Here is an 18,922-nt window from a genome sequence, read left to right as displayed (position 1 = left end):
TAAGACACAGAAGCCATGCCTGACAATCCCACCTAAGGGGCAGCTCAGAGCACCCTCAAAGACTTGCCTTGACAGACATTAACTCTGTAGACTCCTTAACTATTAACCTTGTAGTTACCACCTTCTAAGCCAGACAACTCTAAAGAGTGTGTATGGGAAAACACTGAAAATCATTATAACTGAATTTGGAACCATTTAACAATATACTTGCACAGAAAAATCCAAAGCTAATTCATGTGAGTTTTAATATGCAGCTTATGTTGTACAGAGTTTCTGTTTACTAAGCAAGCATATTATACCTTAGGCTACCTTTAATGTAAAAGGACTGCTCCATGGAAGGAAACATTGTGTTAAATAGAACAATGAGATCTCAGAGATCCCAGGAGATATTTCTTCTCATTTCTCTATGCAGTTGTTGTTTGACAGGACACTTACATACCATCATCAGAGCCTGTAACTCAGATCAGTTCCCTCCTACAATAGAACCTAAACACTGGAAAGTGATCTCATGGCTGGGGTTCCTCTGCGATAACAGAATAATAGTCACAGCGTCCACTCCTGAGGACACTGCAGGACATAAGAGCTTTCCTCCCAAGCCTCCCTCTCTGGACCTTATGCTTGAGGTTACAGTATTCACCCCTCCTCCCAGTCTAAGAGACCCACAGACAGCTCAGGCACACAGGGCAAAACCACCGGAAAGGTTCCTAAGCTTAGGAAAGCTGCAGGGAAAGGTTTCCCTTCTACTACTGAGCAGAAATAGGGAAAGACTCTGAAGTAGCAACACAGGAAGTTGGAAAGCTGTCCTGAGGCACCAGAGAGCCAACAGAAGAGGCCACACTAAAAGCTGGGTTCATCCTGAAGCTGATGGTCCGAGGAGCCCCAGGCAGCCGGACTTTGCCCTTCCTGGTCTGCAAGATGCTAAGCCTTGTAGGATCTTGATATTCTTCTTGCACTTTCTGGTATTTGCCCCTAAAAGCAGCCTGATTCATGCCAAAGTCTTTAGGAGGACTCTGCATTTAAAAAAGGAAATCTAAGTACTTTGGAACTCTCAGGAGTGTATTTCTCTTGGTTCCAACTACTCACCATTAAAAAGTAATGGTCCTCAGGCTCAGCACGAAGATACTTAAAGACCACTTGTTCCATGAACCTTTCCATAAGATCCCAGTCTTCAACAGGCCATGTCATATAGGCCACTGGAGCAAAAAGGGCAGAAGCAGCAGTGTCACCAAAGGAACATAGAGGAGGCTGTGTGCTCCCACAGAATGAAGGCCTTCTGGGGGGCAGCTCCCATTGACAAAAACATAAGCAACATACATGTATTTACAGCAGTGCCTCTCAGTACATGGAACTACCTGATGGCCGTGGCAGACCCATCTACCATGCAACTCCCTCTGGTCCTTCTGTGTTTACTGAAGACAAAGCGGCTTTGCTGGTGATGAGGTGGAGAAAAGGACACTTCGTGCACTGTTGGTGGACTGTAAAGTGGCAGAACTATTACAGAAGTCAGTGTGAAGGTTCCCAATAAGAACTAAACACAGAACTGCGGTATAGACCAGGGCTACAACTGAAGGACTCCAAGTCAATAAACCTTGGAGACAGATGCATGGCAATGGTGACCACTGTGTATTCACAGGAGCCAAGGAACGGGACCCAGCTAGATGTCTGTCAAAAGTGGATGAATTCCTTTTCAATGTAATATTGATACACAATGGAATCTTATCTAGCCATTAAAAAATGAAATCAAGGGGTTGGAGAGATGGCTCAGCAGTTAAGAGCACTGACTGCTATTCCAGAGGTCCTGAGTTCAAATCCCAGCAACCACATGGTGGCTAACAACCATCTGTAATGCAGTCCAATGCACTCTTCTGGTGTGTGTCTGAAGACAGCTACAGTGTTCTTATATAAATAAAAATAAATAAATCTTTTAAAAAATTAAATCATGATGATTGGGGAAAAAATGGATGTAAAGGGATATTATTAAGATAAATAAAATAGGCCAGACTCAGAAAAACAAAGATTGCATGTTTTATATATGGGACCTTGATTTAAATCATTCTCTCTCTCTCCCTCTGTCTGTCTGTCTGTCTGTCTGTCTGTCTGTCTGTCTTTGTGTATGTGTATGTGAGTGTGTGTCAGTGTTCATGAGTATATGTGTGTATGTGTCTGTGTATGTGTGTGTGAATGACTCTGTGTGCATGTCTGTGTATGAATGTGTCTGTGTGTATGTGTGTGTGAGTGTGTCTTTGTGTGAATGTGTGTGAATGAGTTTCTGTGTGTGTCTGTGTATGAGTGTGTGTGTGTCTGTGTGTGTCTGTGCATGTGTATGTGTGTGTGAGTGTGTGTGAATGAGTCTCTGTGTGTGCCTGAGTGTGAGTGTCTGTGTGTGTGTGAGTGTGTGTGTGTGTGTGTGTGTGTGTGATGAGTGAAAGCAAAGAGGGTACCATGGGAGGAAAGGAAGTGATCTTAAGGGAGGAGGGAGAAAAGAAGGATGGAGTTCATGTATCATAAGGGCAGAAAGGAGGAGTATTTGGAGGAGAGGAGGGAACTGGCAAGAATAGGTGGGTGGACCAAAGAGGTCTTGAGGTCATCAGAGGAAGTGGGAGAAGAAGAACAAAGTACAATGACACGTGTTTATGAAAATATCAGGATGCAATCCATCGCTTGGTATGCTAAATTTAAAAACTAATTTAAATTATTTCTTTAAAAACCACATGCATAGCCAGTCATGGTGGCACACACCTTTAATCTCAGCACTTAGGAGGCAGAGGCAGGTGGATTTCTGAGTTCGAGGCCAGCATACTCCACAGAGTGAGTTCCAGGACAGCCAGGGCTACACAGAGAAACCCTGTCTGGAAAAACCAACCCTCCCCCCCCCCCCGCCACACACACACAACAAAGCAAACCCCATGCATTTAATATCAGCACTTCTTCTTAGTCACTCAGTCTTCAGTCTCCACATCTGACACGTATGTCAGTCAACATGCACCTTCCCAGAAGGGAAGGTCTTGCTCACTCTGATGACAACTGTGTGACTCAGGACTGTGCTAGCTCACTTGGTACTCCACTCTGAAATCCACCTCTTCAAAAACAACCCCCTCGGTTCAACTAACCACCTCCACCTGAGCATAAGAAACAAGAGCGTTCCACAACTCACAGGTACAGCCTCCAGACACAGCCATGCTCTGCTCCGTTTGGCTCTGCTCTTACACAATCACACTGCTGGCACAACTATACCTTGGTAGCGTAGGTAGGTTTGTCAATGGCTTCATCCCCTATGAAGAAATCAAGGTCATCGACTCCTCTCAACACCCAACTTTGGGCTTGATCAACTACCTTTGCAGACTCTAGGACGGCGATACCTGAGGGGAAACAGATGTTTTTCTTTCAATCTCCACGAATTGCCTGAATTATCAGGAACAGTTAACATAATCTATATGTCCATATGAGTGAATGGTGATGGCTAAGGTTGTATAGGGGTTGGGATGCTCCCAGGGGTGTGGTGAGCATGTGAAGTAAGAGAGAAACAAACAGCTCTTTTCCAGTATCATCTCAGTGTGATGCAAGGGAACTGCTTTTAATGTTGGCACCGAAGCAATGTTATTCATCGGCCTCATCTGGAGGAGCCCCTTAAGAAATCAGGGGATGTTATAGACTATACACCCACTACAGGTTGATTATAAAATACAGTGCGGGGGCAAAATTCTATACAACATAGAAGATTAAGGGAAACTGAATGTGTATATATTCTTAAGTCATTTTAATAAAATGATATCAAATAGTTCTTAGATATAGAGTCTATTTATAGAGGGGGAGGAACTGTGCCTTCCAACTAAAATAAAGCTATCAGGTTAAAGACCCAAATCTATTGCAAAATGACAGATACAATTATTCAAAGAAAAATACCGCAGAAGATCTTAACAGTACATTTTTGCAACTACACTTAGTAATAAATAATCATATAAACTTTACTCCAGAATTAATATCCAATAAACTGGGAAACACTCCTAAGCCCTGGTCACAGTCGGAGCTCCCTTCAATTCCTCCTCCTCCTCGGGTCTCTGGGGAAAGCCATCCCCTGCTGGAAACATGCCCTGACTACCAAGCAGTGAGGCCATGTTCTCAGTGTCCACTGTCCCTTCCTCCTCCCATCAATTCATCCTTCATAAAGAGTACCAACCAATCCACCCCTGAGACTGGAGACCCTCCAAGTGCATCTTCTACTACATCTCCAGGGGTGGGCACATGCAAATTACTAAAGTAAGAGGCACAGAGTGTTAGGGAGAACTCTGCTGCTCCTCTTTGTGCACTGTCACCGAATCATCAGGGGAGCCTATCAGGTAGGGACTATGTCATGCTGCTTCCAAGAAACAGAGCCAGGCTTTGCATCTGAGCAGCTGACACCAGTGAGCACTATGAAATGTGTGTTGTGTTAAAAGTCTACTCTTCTGAAATACTGATTGTGAATTTGGAAAATGGTCAAACTATGTCAAATCATTCTAACATAAGCCTAATTCTGTAATTATGCCAACAGAACATCCTAAGGGGTTTGGTGTATGTCTAGTAAAGCCACAGTCTCCACTGCCAATAAACAGGAGGTCCTCAGAGTTCCATCATGAGAATCCTGTGTGTGCCTCAAAAGGGAGGGTACGTGATCTTTCTGAAAGCCCCTTGCACACAGAGCTCAGGACTCCCAGGCTAGTTGCTCTGAAGTAAGTGCACTCAGCATGCACTCCATATTTGCAATGGAGACTGTGGCTTTACTAGACATACACCAAACCCCTTAGGATGTTCTGTTGGCATAATTACAGAATTAGGCTTATGTTAGAATGATTTGCATCCCACCACCCCCTATGCAGGGCTGCACACAGTACATACAGACACTCACCAGGAACACAGAGCACCAAACTGAACACCACACTGAAAATGTGCCTCAACACTTATGGGCAGTAAGATGGAACCACTGAGGGGAGAAATCGGAAACACTGTAACAATGGATTCATCCAGTAAGTCACCTTCTAAAAGTCACTCTAAAGCAGTGTCAGAGTGAATAAGGACACAAAGTGTTCCTTAGAACAAATCACAATGGGGACAAGGCACACACACTCAGGGGTCCTAACTCACCTGAAGTGAGAGGTGGTGAAACTGTATCAAAGCCTCACACAGAGCCACCAAGTGGCCTTTCAGAACCACAGGCTCCATTTCAGTAACTTACAGACCACCTGGTGTGTGGGCCTGAGACTGTCAATCAAAGCCAGGCATAGCTAACCCTGGGCAGCATATCTGCTTTTCAATTATGGGGCTGGAAGGGAAGATAACAGAACAAAATTCAAATGTTTATTCCCTAGCAGGTTGTGTCCAGCTTTTAGCATTGCTACACAAAGCTGTCATCTACAAGCTCACTGCACAACTGAATTAAGTGAATCTGTAACTTTGTGTCAGCCTTATCAGCCTATGCTGCAGCACAGCCCACTACTTCCACAGTGGGAAGTTTAACAAATCCAACTACTCGCCTATCTGGAATTGTAAGATGCACTTTGTGGAAAATTCATCTTAAAAACTTTTCCAGGGGTTGCATGTCGGGTTGGGGGTAAGGGCACTTGCGACCAAGCCTCATGACATGAGTTCAACTCCATGACCAACCGGTAGAAGGAGAAAACTGATACTAGCAGCTCATCCTCTGACCTCTGTACACACTGTGCCACAAGTACACACACAAACACACACACACACAGACCAATAATAATAATAATAATAATAATAGTAATAATAAGTAAATGTAAAACATTATTCCAAAACAAATAAGTATACACATAACTTATTTCTAAAAGTAGAAAAAAAAAAAGAGGGTTTTCTAACACCCTCAAATGATTACAGAGGCAGAATTAAAGCAGCATTTAAAAGTGAATGGGAAGTCTTTTTTTCCTGAGAAGAGCATCATGAAGTAAAATATAGTGAAATATAGTGAAAAGAGAAGGATACAAGAAGGGCCTGAGAGATGTCTCAGTGGTCAAGGGCGCCTGCTCTCACAGAGGACCTGGGTTCTATTCCCAGGACCAGTTGGCTCACAATCACCTCTAACTAGAGTCCCTGGGGAATCTGGAACCCTCTTCTGACCTTGTGGGCAAGAAAGGAATGTGGTGCACAGACATATGTGGAGCAAGATACCCTCACACAGAAAATATATTTCTAAAAAAAAGGAAAAGATAGAGTTATTCTACTGTCTGGCAAGAACAAGCTTAATTAATTATGTATAAATTTCCAATTAAACTGTCAAGTTAGTAGTACAGAATGGGGGGGTGTGAGGGAAAAGATCCCACAATTCATAGCTCAAGTCTGCCAAGAATCTGGGGGCAAAACATGAACCCAAAGGGAAAGAAAGCAATAGCCCAACCCCACCCCACCAAAAGCCTAAGACTTGACAGGAAATAAAGGAGCACAAACAGGAATTTAAATGACAGTAAAGTAAATCTTATCCCTCCCTGTTCTGAGCCCAGGCCCTAACAGAGCTAAGTTTTGGTGGCAGGGAGGGGAGGAGAGGGGACTAGAGATGTGGGAGAGAGGAAGTGGGGGAGGGAGATGGTACTTATTTTCATAATTGTATGGCAAGCAATAAAATCCAAGCAAAGCAATAAAGACACACAAGCTTGAGCTGGAGATGAGGCTCAGTGGCAGAGCGCTTGTCTAACCTAAGTTGCCCAGCAACCCTAGCACCCACTGCAAGCTACAGAGCCCTGCCCTCCTCCCCACCCAGCCCTAACACAGACCCTTTCCAACTAAGTGTCCAAAAAGGCCAAGAGGAAACCTTGCCCTTTGACCCCAAATTGCTAGAAACAAAGAGACATTCCTCCCTTTAAACAAAATAAAGAATCTCATAGCATATTAAACCATATAGCAAGAACTTGAAACATCAATTTAAATCAGATTGGATGGAGATGTCACAGATCTTACATTAGGAAACAGGGGGCCCTAGAACAAGTCCATAACACTCTTCAGAAGTTTCAAATCAAGAACTGCGCACCCCCATTGTATCAAAGTCAGTTCCCTGGAGCAGAATAGGATTTTTCTGTTTAGTAGCCTCACTTTGGTTTTTGAGACAGATCTTCTTTCTGTGTGATCCAGGCTGGCACAAGCTCTCCATCCTTCTGCCTCAGCCTCCTGATTGGATTATAATGCTGGGTTATCCTGCCCAGCTCCCAGACTGTTTCTTTGTAACTAGTTTGTTGTTACTTCTCTTTTGGGTTTTGTTTCATCTGAGGAAAGCTGCTCAGTAAAAACCAGACTCTTTATGACCTCTTCATGTTTATTTATTTTTTGTTTTTGTTTTTGTTTTTTGTTGTTTTTGTTTATTGAGACAGGGTATCTCTGTATAGCCCTGGCTGTCCTGGAACTCACTTTGTAGACCAGACTGGCCTTGAACTCAGAAATCTGCCTGCCTCTGCCTCCTGAGTGCTGGGATTAATGGTGTGCACCACATATTTTTCAATCATACTTCCAGGCATTAAGTTTTGCTGAGCATGTCTGTATTTGTTTAGTGGACATTGGTGGGGCCATCCGTGGCACTGCTGAAGTGAATGAGATCTTGCTACCTAGCTTTTTTGTGGATCTCAGTATGAGCAAAGAAACAAAATCCAAGTGTCTGAACAGACTTCTTGTGTTCTGCAAATACTGTGTTCTGCAAATATTAAAAACGTGTTCTGTATGTGTGTTTTAAGTAGTCATCGAGTGTATCCTTAAAGTAAGACTTCAAGTACACAGAGAGTAACTGTTTGTTTAGCACATTTGGAGTTATGATAAAATAGTTAGAAATACTAAGAATGTCAAAACCATCACAGCAGAACTGTAGGAGTCAAATTAAACAACTGCCTTTAGAAAAACAATTAAGTGTTTAGAATCCACCGTGTCTTATTATTTTAAATCATTGTCTTAAGTTTTCTGTTCAGAAAGTAAAAAATGGTATATAATCAAGATGAAGAAGATAAACTGTCCTGGTCCTGCTGCCTCTGCCTCCCAAGGGCTCATTCCAGACATGTGTCACTGGACACAGATCTTGGAACATTGTTTAAACCTGAAATAGCACGGCCATAAACACCTATATAGAACCACTAATGAAACACTAAAACTGTGCTCTCTTCAAAGTCAGTAAGACAAAGTTCTAATTACTGTTTTAATAGAAGTTCTAGCCCTCATAACACACACACACACATACCCATAGACCAGCAGGATGGCTCGGTGGTTAAAGGTGCCTGCCACCAAGCCTGACGACCTGAGTTCAATCCCTGGGACCCATGTGATAGAGGAAGAGAACTGACTCTTGGACATTGTCCTCTATCTCCATATGCATAGTATGGCATGTGCACCCCACATACAATAAAGAAAGAAATGTTCCAAAAGAACGAGCAAATATTACAAACAGCCATGATAAGGAAGCAAAATGAAGACCAGAATCAGAATTAGAATTTTTAGAATTAGAATTAGATTAGAATTAGCCAAACAGCCATTATTTGCAAGCAATGCAATGGCCTGCCTGCAGATGGGGCTGGGTGATGGCCCAATCAGTAAGGTGCTTGCTGTGCAAGCAACAGAACAGAATTTAGCTCCCCAACATCCATGTAGAGGCCGAGCAGAGACTTATGTATGCAGAGTCCCAGTGCTGGGAAGGCAGAAACAGGAGTTCACTAGCTGGCAGGGCAGCCTAGCAGAGTTGATAAGATCCAAGGTAAGAGAATGATACTGTCTCAAAAATTAAGATGCAGAGCAATGAACAAAGACATGAACATCAACCTCTCGCCTCTGTCCACAGGCATTCACAGATGCTCACGTCCACACAGCACATATACCACAAAAACAGTCAGGGGAGAGAGAGGAAGGAAGGGAGGGAGGGTTTAGCTGTAGACTATCAAACAAATGTTGCTGCATGCAAAAATAACTTACAAATCTCAAAAATGTTATGATTTATTTGATTTCAAGTTATGCATGTGTATCGGCATTTGCATGTAGGAATGTACATGTGTCTCACAGAGTCCAGAAGAGGGCATAGGATTCCCTAGAGCTGGGCTTACTGGCAGCTACAGTAAACTGCACAACATGAGTACTGGGATCTGAACTCAGTTCCTTGCAAAGAGCAGTATGCGCTCTCAGCTGCTGCAGTCCCGAGAGTGTGCTTGTGTGGCTAGCAAGAACTAGTCAGAAAGTTTAATTATAAAAATAAATTTACACACAATAAAACATAAAAACTGCTATAGATAAATTTAACCAAAAAAGCATGTGGAAGAATATAAAGAAGATAAAACTTTTCTGAAAAACTCACAAGACATGAATGAACAATGGCAACACCTGCTCTGCCTTCATGAACAGGAAATGAAGACTCAATTCTTATTCATGAATATCAAATTAAATGTAAAAATCTTAAATTAGCCTATAAAAAGAGTATCTCAAATCAAGATCCCTATTAGTTTTTTATAATTATCTAACTGGTTCTAAAATTTGCAATCTAAAGGAAAAGCCAAATCATTCTGAAAAAGGAAGGAAGGAAGGAAGGAAGGAAGGAAGGAAGAAAGGAAGGAAGGAAGGAAGGGAAGGAGGGAGGGAGGGAAGAGGGAGGAAGGGAGGGAGGGAGGAAGGAGAGAGGAAGGAAGGAAGGAAGGGAGGGAGGAAGTGAGGGAGGGGGGAGGGAGGGAGGAAGGGAGGGAGGAAGGGAGGGAGGAAGGAAGGGAGGAAGGGAGGGAAGGAGGGAGGGAGGGAGGGAGGGAGGGAGGGAGGGAGGGAGGGAGGGAGGGAGGGAGGGAGGGAGGGAAGGGAAGGGAGGGAGGGAGGGAAAACATCAAACCCACTAGAGAAAACTGTGTAACACAAAATGGGGTTCAAACTGCATTCCTGGAGCAGAGACAGGTAAACACATCAATGAAGAAAATAAAGACCAAATGTTCCTAAGCATAGGCAGGCATGGTGCCTCACATCTGTAAGCCCAGCACTCTGGAGCCTGAGGCAGAAGATTAACAGTTCTGAGCTATTTGGTAAAATCCTATCTCCAGAAGAATATTACCAAGCATAAATGTGACCACGGTGTGACAGAAAAGGAGTGTCAAATGGGAGTGCACTTGTTGATCACTGGTTCGGAGCAGGGGGGAACTGGCCTAGACTTAGAAATAAAATCAGCTAGCTATCTTTCACATGAATTCAAAACTTAATTCAGAAAATCCACAATTCCTTTGGAATTGGAGTGCACTTTTAAAAATAGCAACATTATGAGCTGAAAAATATTGAAATGTTTGACTCTATCAAATTTAAAATATCACACTTTAAAAATGTCACAGTGCACTTGGAATGTAGCTCAGTGATTAGTACACACAAACACCACAAAAATAAACAAATAATCACAAAAATAGGAATAATAGCTGTAACAAATCAGTACATGATGCCTAGTGTCCCCACAACACAAAACTTGCCAAAAATGCAATTTAAAAAAATGGAAAAAAACATGAACAGCTAAGGAATGATGCTCAGGTTTACCCCTAAGCATAGAAATCAAATTCTAAATGCCAGGTAACTTTACATTCGCTGGAGCTGCCAGTGAGCAGAGACCAATACTGGATTCCTGAGAAGCCAGCTGCAGAGCAGCCACACAACCAGAGCAGCTTGGATCCCTGCTCGTGCAGGTGGGCAATGGCACCCGTTCTGTATAATAGAAAAACTGGAAAATATTTGTGTTGCTAAAATGTTAGCTGGACCTAATGACCTATGTCTGTAATTCCAGCATGGGGAAGCTGAAGCAAGAGGAGTCTTCAAAAGGAGGCTAAATTTTATAGTCTCACTAGACTTGGCTTCAGAACTGCATACATTAGCAGTTATAGAAACTAAAGACAGCACTGAAGAGGTTTTCTTAAGATAATGCTGAAACGTTGTACGAAATTGCTTTAAAGATTCACAGCACAGTGGACCTTTATACATAGGACATAACGCTGAAACATAACACTATAATCTAGGCAGAAAATATCCACCAGAGGAAGGAACAGGAAGGAGGGGCTGAGACTGAGCCCGAAAGGTGTCATCACAGACAGCTGTCATCTGTGAACCTCTCTTCAGGTGACAGCATAGCAAGCAAGTTCACTTACACCAACTAAAACATTCCAAAGCATGTGTCCAGTTCAGGCCAGCGCTGGCCAGCACTTCCTTATGGAGCACCTGACTGTATGTGTTTACTTAACAGGAAGAGGAAATGTTAGTGTGCTTTTGTGGGTGGGATCCGGGAGCTTTCCTGTATTTTCTCTTGCATTTAATTAAACAAGCCAAAATATTAAGGCTATATTTAATTTCATTGCATTAAAAATAACAGGCCAGGAGTAAGAGTACACATCTTTAATCTCAGCATCAGGAGAGCAGAGGCAGGTAAAGCTATGTGAGCTATAGGCATGGAGAGGTCCAGGCCAGCCAGGGCTACACAGTAAGATCCAGTTAAAGAAAGAACAGCAGCAGATGCTACCTCAGGCCCCTCTGCTGGGAAGCCCTCATCCCAGAATGCACCTAGTCTGAGCTGTTGGCAACTCCCCAGGATGCAGTGAGCACAGGGAACTCGCCCCCTCAACCCCGCCCTAGTCACTGTGCAGTTCACATTCTCTGTTCACTGCCCTCTCTCTTTACTGTGCTGCTCACCCCACTCTCCTCAGCTTAAGCCTTGCACAACAACCTCAAAGCAAAAATAGGAAAAATAAATAAATAAATAAAGTTAAAACAATGAGGCCAAGACTACACAAAATCTTCAAAAAGTGAGGCCTGGACAGATCTACTGACAGTATAGTTCAAGTAGCCAGGCCCTGATGGAAGCCCTCAGGAGCCTGTAAGCATTCCTGATGTGCAAATTGAGGTTCCCTAGGAAGACAATGCAGTCTATCCAGACTCAATCCCATCTACTGCCATGGATGGGGGCTCAGCTTCCACCTGTCCAAGTCCACATCCAGCCTGCAGCCCCTTGGATCACAGACTTGCTTCTGCCCTGATGCCTGCCCTCCCTCCCTCCCTCCCTCCCTCCCTCCCTCCCTCCCTCCCCCCCCTCCCTCCCTCCCTCTCTCCCTCTACTCCTCTTCTTATCTTCCTCCCTTTTTCCTCTTTCTCTCTCTCCTGCACTATGGGACATGAGTCTGGTGCAAGCCAGGCCAGCCCCATTCCATCCCTCCTGAAGCCACTTCAGCACACACATCTTCAAACCAGTCTTATAAATGAGAACTCTGCAAACAGAAACCTCAGCACAAAAGCGAGCAGTGGGTGAATGAATGGTCCAGGGTGACTGAGGCCTTCACCTACCTCAACACCCACATGTCTGCCCTAACACCTTCAACTGTGTTTCTGGCAAGGCTCTCCCATAAGAATGGCAGCCAACAATACCATGGTTTGGGGCTAGAGAGATGCCCAGTGTTTCAGAGTACATACCAGTCTTACAGAGGATTTGAATTTGTCTCTCAGCACCCATCTCAGGTGGCACAGAACTGCCTATAAATCCAGTTCCAAGGGACTTGATATCCTCTTCTGACAAAGAAAGGAGTTTGAAGGGATCAAGAACAGGCATGCTGCTAATGATGTCCAGGTGACAATCACCTCCCATAGCAATGCTCAGAGTAAGCAGCCCTTCCCAGGAAGTGGGTGATGGTCTACAAGATGACACTAAAACCATTATGACACCTCATACACAGAACTGGGCTGCTTTCAAAGCTGAGGAACACAAGCCTTGAGAACCCAAGGGAGAGCTTTACTTACATGACGGGATAATGAACTGTGGTTCAGTGTTGTCTGCTGTCTTGATCCCTTCAAACTCCTTTCTTTGTCATTGGCTTTCTAGTTTCACATCTGGAGGCTACCAGGGGGCTTTTCATTATTTTCTAAGTGTTCTAACTGCCTGGATCTGTCTCTCTAGTTCCTTAAGGCTGATCTGTAAACTTAAGGAAACACAGTTTCATGGCCTGGCTGAGTGTCAATCCCATGGCATCAGTCACTGTTGAAACATTTTTTGTTTATTTGTTTGTTTGATTGATTGTTTGTGGCAATGAAAGAGGCCTATGATTACCCTTTCCATACCATTTAGCCAAGCTTGGTGTACCTAAAAGCACAAAGTCATCAACACAGGTTTAGAAGGCAACGCTCCAAACCACACCCCACTCATGCTGTCATTATAAGCTCACCAAGTCTAGAATATTCCCTTGAAGTTAAACACACACACACACACACACACACAGAGAGAGAGAGAGAGAGAGAGAGAGAGAGAGAGAGAGAGAGAGAGAGAGAGAGAGAGAGAGAGAGAGAGAGAGAGAGAGACTGTGCTACCTGAGAATTATTTGAAAGTAGTTGCAAATTTTACAGTATTAGCTTGTTGGTTCAGAATAGAAGCATAAATAATATTCCTGTCTTTACCTCCGACCCTTGACTCTCAGCGAGCTGTCACATTTTTCTGACCTTTACAAGAACACAAAGAAGATACAGTTGTCCCAGTTTTGCAGACAAAAGAACTGGGGCACTGAAAAGCTAAGCTACCCAAACTAAAGAGCTGGTGAAATGCAGAAAAGAACCTATGCCTGAGCTGCAGCTACCTCAGCACGGGCTCTGTGCCAAGGCCTTACTTCCTCACTCCCTAAACTTTTGGACTGACTACGGAATCTTCTTAAACTGCCATGGCATATGTGTAGACACAGCCCCTGCCATCTCCTGAGGATGCGACAGGAGCATCTCTTTCCCATCTCCATTCAGGAGAAAGAAGCCCACTTTCTGTCAAGATACTCTGATAGATTCCAAAAGCCTGTACGAAAACAACTGCCAAAATACTACTTTCTGTTCCAAAAGCATTCGATAATCTCCTAACTATAAAGGGGAGGAGGGTAAAACATCACTCGGACCAACTGCTGGAAGGGTACACGGAAAAGCAGTCTCAGGAGCTTGAGGAGTCTGAGGGCCCCAACTCAGCTGATCCCAGCTGATCCCAGCTCTCATTGCAGACAAACTTTGCTTAGAGTGGACAAAACCCTCCCTGGGACTACAAAGAAACAATGAATTTGTTCTCATTTACAGATTATTTCAGGATGTTTGATATCAAATGCTTCCACTTGACATTTCTAAATCTTCTTAATTTTATGATTTTTTTAAAAAATATACTTTTCCCTATGCTGACTTTGGTATTTTAAAAAAACATATCAAGTAATACACACAAGCTGGCTACCCTTGTACCATACCTATTGTCCATCCTCCATGGAGTGTGAGTTCTTCAGACTACAGGAGAGGGAAAGGCCAGACCCCTACCACACTAGACCACAAACCCAGGAGTGTATAACCAGGGATCTATAACTGCAGATACATTGTAGCAGAGAATGGCCTAGCTGAAAGCAATGGGAGGAGAGGCCCTTGGTCCTGTGGAGGTTTGATGATCCAGTGTAGTGTGTTTCTCAATCAGTAGGGCAAGAAAGGGAGGGGGTGTGAAGGAGAATCCTCATCCAGGCAGAGTGGAGGCTGAGAGTGCAGATTGTAGTTTGAGGGGTTAGTGGAGAGTAACCAGGAAGTGGCATATTATGTGAGATATAATCCAATGGAATGATTAATAAATACATTTTTAAAACACACACATATTCCAGGCATTTAATTTTTACCAGTGAAGACTCAGTACCCAGCTCATAGTGTCAGGGAAAGCACCTAGCTGACCCTCCTACCCTGATGAACTCCCAGTAGGAAAGCATTCTTTATCCCTGTCCACACTGTCTTAAATATCCTTCAACTTAAAGTACTTCTTTCTGAGGCCAGACAGTAGTGGTACATGCCTTTAATCCCAGCACATGGGAGGCAGATTTCAGAGTTTGAGGCCAGCCTGGCCTACAGAACAAGTTCCAGGACAGCTAGGGCTATACAGAGAAACCCTGTCTCAATCCCCCTGCACGCCACCCCCAAAAAAGGCCATTCTTCTGTTTAGTTATATTCATTCCCTATCAACTGGTAGGTTGCTCTACTTCTGGAAGTGGTGTTGACTTTATTTTGCTTTGCAATAAATGTGTGAGATAGGGATGAGCCATAGGACAAAAATGTACACTGAACAGAAAGCTCTTGGATTACAGGTCTGTGCTAGGGCTGAGCTACACCATAAAAAGTTTTTTATTCTTTTTTTCTTTCAGAAATTAACACAATCTTGGGGTTTACAATGTGACCAAATATCCTGCAGTATAAATTAACCATATTCCCTCCCTTATAGAAATCAAGCTCTCTGACAAGTATCCTGGTAGTTTCCAGGCATGTCTGAGTGCATCATCATGGAAACACATGATTCCAAGGACATTAGAAATGGGTTCTTGAAGCTGTTTCACATGGCAAATAGAAACCTAAAAAACACCAAGCCATCCCTGATCCTTATCATAAGGGATAAATTCCCCTTCCCCCTTCTCACATAATTCATGGCAAGATATCACCATTCTTGACCTTGGCTCAGTGTCCTATGTGCTGTTGAATGGAAGTGTTTCTGTCCAAGGGTCAACAAACAAACCACAGAAACACTGAATTCAGTTAAACAGGGAAGGTTTATTGAATGCACACCCCATAACTGAACATCCAGGGCAACAGCTGAAAACTGTATGCTAGATATTTCTTAGGGCCAGCTCCATGAAAACATAATAAAGAGCTCATGAACTGGGGCTAGAAATGCTGCCCTTACTCAAGCTGATTTAAACATAACAGTTCATATTGATCTTGAATTTGAAAGGTCTTATATGAAACATATAGATGTGGAAATTTATAAGGTTAACAAACCTCATAACATACAGAACATAACAGTGTACATGGCCGGCATAACCCTGCTCTGAGTCAAGATTTTGTTTCATTTTGTTTTACATAAATGACTGGTTTCTTCGTTAGGGTTTTACTGCTGTGAACAGACACCATGAACAAGGCAAGTCTTATAAAAACAACATTTCAATGGCGCTGGATTGTAGGTCAGAGGTTCAGTCCATTATCTTCAAGGTGGGAGCATGGCACAAACAGAGCTGAGAGTTCTACATCTTCATCCAAAGGCTGCAGGTGGAAGACTGACTTCCAGGCACCTAAGGTGAGAGTATTAAGCCCACATCCACAGTGACAAACTTACTGAAACAGGTCACACCTATTCCAAAAGTCCACACCTCCAAATGGTGCCAGTCCCTAGTGCAAGAATATACAAACTATCAATTTCCAATCCCTGGCCCCCATAGATTTGTTCAAACACATGAGTCTATGGGGGCCATACTTAAACATTACATAATGCAAAATGCATTTAGTTCAACTTTTAAAATCCTCATAGTCCATAGCTGTCTCAACAATAGTAAAAGTCCAGAGTTCAAGGCCTCTTTTGTGATTCATCCAATCACTTAAATTTAATTCCCCAAAGAAAGACGGGAAACCAGCTGGGTAAACTCCAAACTCTGCATCTCCATCATGTCAAAGTGGTCTTCAGATCTCCACTCCCTTTTCATCTTTGTTGACTGCAACAAACTGTGTTAACCTGGGTTGGTTCAACTCCCTGTTAGCAGCTTTCCTTAGCATGTATTTCATGGCTCTGGCATCTTTAACATCTTTGAGTCTTCAAGGTAAGTTCAATGTTACAGCTGCTTGTTGCAGTGTCTGGGATTCCACTTGATCTTTTTGGCTCCTCATAAGGGCTGGCATCACTTCTCCACCTCTGCCCTCAATAGCACTCTAAGCTCAGGTTGATCCACTCCACTACAGCTGCTGTTCTTGGTGATCATCTCATGTTACTGACAAATCCAATATACAAGGTTGTTGCACTCCAACTAGGCTTCACCAATAGCCTCTCATAGGCTCTCTTCATGGTGCCAAGCCTCAAATCCTTTTCATGACACCCTCAGTCCTGGGCCATCAACTACAGCTGAGGCTACACCTTCTCCAATGGTGTTCCATGATCTCTCACAATGCCAAGCCTCAGCTGTTCTTCATGATACCTCATGCCTTCAAAACCAGTGCAACCTGGGTGACACTTCCATATTACCAAGTCAAGAAGGCACATGAAGTAAAACCTGGACTGTCTCCAGAACATAGCATCTTGGTGCTCCCATAAAACAATTCCCAAATTTTACCTCAGTGATGCTGGTCTCTTCTTAATCATTGCTAATTTCTTAGCTCCAACTAACCAGCATCAATTGTCCTCATAGTTCCTTCCATTCCTAACTAGAGCCAGAGCCACATGGCTGAAGGTGCCAAGTTCTGCTGCTTAGAGGAACTAGAACATCACCCCCTTGTAATATTACATTATCACTGCCTTTGTTTTCCAAATACTTCCCTGCCTAAGCGGGGCTATCCTTGTTCTTGCCCTGTAGATGGACTTTGAACAGCATAGATCAATATGCCTGCCTCCTGGGATTAAAGGTATGCACCACCAGGCCTGAATTTAAATTTAGCTGGGTAGAGTCTTACCACAAGGTCCCACTCCCTTAATCTGTTATCTCATAGAACACAGGATTCTGCTCCATTTCACTTCCTGTTAACCCTTTAATACTCAAACCATGTATTTTATATTTTTCCTTTCAAAGCTTGCTATGCTTGTTCAAATTTGTCTTCCTAAGACTTAACCAGAGAACAAAGTCTCCTCTGGGCTTTTTTTGAAACTTCCCTTGTCAATGCAATTAATCTGAGGCTCTTCACCTTAGTCTCAGGCAGACTTTTCAGTCTAGGGCAAAAAGTAGCCACATTCTTCACCAAAATACCACAAAACAGTCTTTCTGCCACATTCTGAAATTCTTCTCCTTTGAAATCTCTTGGGCCAGGTCAACAAAGTTCAAATTACTCCCATCAACAAAGTCTTCCATATTCCTACTAGGATGACCCATTAAGCCACTTTTAAAGCATTCCTCTGTGTTCCAAATCCAAAGTCACCAAATCCACAGTCTTTCAAATGAAAGCATGGTCAGGCCTATCCCAGCAATGCCCCATTCCCTGGTACCAACTTCTGTCTTTTTTTTTCAAACCTGTGCAATTTTTTTCTTTAGACTAACATACATAACAAACCTGAGTAGTCACTTTCACAAAATGTGATTTGTGCTAGAAAGCCTTGTTTGATGCCTTCTAGATCACAGGCCTGCCAGGCCCATGAAGAAACCACTTTATCTTCTAATAAGTAAAACACTCTAGAGTCCAAATTCCTGGCTTACAACTATCTGGTAGAGCTGGTGGAAAGCAGGAAGGGACATGCTTTCCCAAGTCCAGAACTTAGGCCACCAGAGTGAGAGCAGCCTGTCCTATGGCTGCAACACCCAGTAAAGCCCCATGACAGCACCGTCCAATCAACTGTGAAATGAATGCTGAGGCAGACATGTTGTCTCCAAGGCCAGCTGCAGAGGAAACATGTTAAGTGTCATATATAAGCTGCAGTCTTCAGGGTCTCTTCTCCAAGTTCCTCAGGCATTCAGTGAGACCTGACTGTACAAAGACAGAGAATCTTCCAGTACACTATGCTGGCCGTATCTGGGAAGGACTCCCAACTCCTCCATGTACCCACCTGACTGTCCCACTATATATACAATACAGTCACCACAAAAAAAAAATAATAATTTTAATTTGGCAACATGAAACTTCTGTAAACTGGACCAGCTCCAAAAACATTAATACTAAAGTAGTCCCTTCACCAAATATATACCTGAGATTAGCTGCTCATGAAAGTTTAAAGGCACCACTCCAGCATTACATGTACACTCCACCCAAGTTTAAATTGATTTTCCCTGGACAAGAGTCTTGGGATTTGGAGAAGCCAGCAAGAACTCCAGGTATATTGCTGTGGGTAAGTTTGTCAGCTGTGCAGATGATCCCAGCTACAGGCCAGCCATTCATCTAAAGAGTGTGACCCTAAGGCTTATACTGTTCAGCTCTGAGGAAGGCTTGATTTACAGTGAAGAGGTGTAACCGGAAGACAGGACAGAGA

This window comes from Mus caroli, unplaced genomic scaffold, assembly GCF_978045245.1.
Source record: "Mus caroli unplaced genomic scaffold, Mus_caroli_1 scaffold_4, whole genome shotgun sequence".
NCBI classification, from domain to species: domain Eukaryota; kingdom Metazoa; phylum Chordata; class Mammalia; order Rodentia; family Muridae; genus Mus; species Mus caroli.
Note: the sequence above shows the minus strand (reverse complement) of the source record.